Genomic DNA, 1,203 nt, shown 5'->3' with positions numbered 1-1,203 from the left:
TCCTTCATACTTTCACCTACAGAAGCCAAACAAACTTTAAAATGTTCACAAAATATTCAGGTATTAGGCTATGGCTTTTCAGTTTGATATCTTTTACAGTTTTTGTGAAAAAGCTGTTTAAGTTTAGTGATCATTTCAGGATTTTTCTGCGTTTCTAGTGATTGTGTATTGCGTGTCCTAGAGTGGATGATGTCATCGTTAGAGTGCAGCAGCTTAGGAATAAAATCTTCTTCCCCTCTCTATAAATTGCTCTCACGCCCACAATATCTACTTGTCATACACAATTTATACTTCAAAACGTAGGTATTTTTGTCTAGTTTCAGGAAATGTGCTCAGTTTTGCGATATGCCTTATACTTTTGGCTTGATGAGCTTCCAAATGACAAGAGTTCCACATCTGCCTCCATTCACGGCCATGGTAAATGTCCTCCACATTTCCCAGCGAAACGCAGAGCGAACCACTTTTTTAAATCGCTGATATGCCCACATTTTTAAGTTTATCAACATAAATTTTACATGAATACGTTCACAAAGGTCTTGTGGTGCTCACGATTACATCATTTCACCGGTAGCCCTTATCGTTTTAGCAGTCTGAGGCTTTATTTGAGAGCTTGCTCTGTGTCTTTGAATAGCTCCAGTGTGGCCAGCTGACAGTTTCAGCAGGTGACACGGTCGTTAACCTGATTAAAGATCAAAGAGATCTCATCACAGACTTCAAAGGGTGTTTTCACTGCTCATACGTTACCATGACAACCCTTTCACAGACAGTTGACTTGAATACTACAGGCAGTAATATGAACATTAGTCTACATCTTTAGTGTTCCACTTCTGTCTGACTGTCTCTGTCCGTCTGTCTGTCTGTCTGTTTGTTTTTGTTTCTCTCTGTCTGTCTCTGTCTCTCTCTTTCTATTCCTCTCTCTCTCTGTCTGTCTATTCAGACACACACACACACACACACACACACACACACACACACACACACACACACCACACACACACACACACACACACACACCACACACACACAACACACACACACACACACACACACACACACACACACACACACACACGCACACAGACACACACAGACACACACACACCAACACACATACGCAGACACACACACACACACACACACAGACACACACAAAAACACAGACACACACACACAAACACACACACACACACAGGCACACACACA

Source organism: Sander lucioperca, chromosome 20, assembly GCF_008315115.2.
Source record: "Sander lucioperca isolate FBNREF2018 chromosome 20, SLUC_FBN_1.2, whole genome shotgun sequence".
NCBI lineage: Eukaryota > Metazoa > Chordata > Actinopteri > Perciformes > Percidae > Sander > Sander lucioperca.
Note: the sequence above shows the minus strand (reverse complement) of the source record.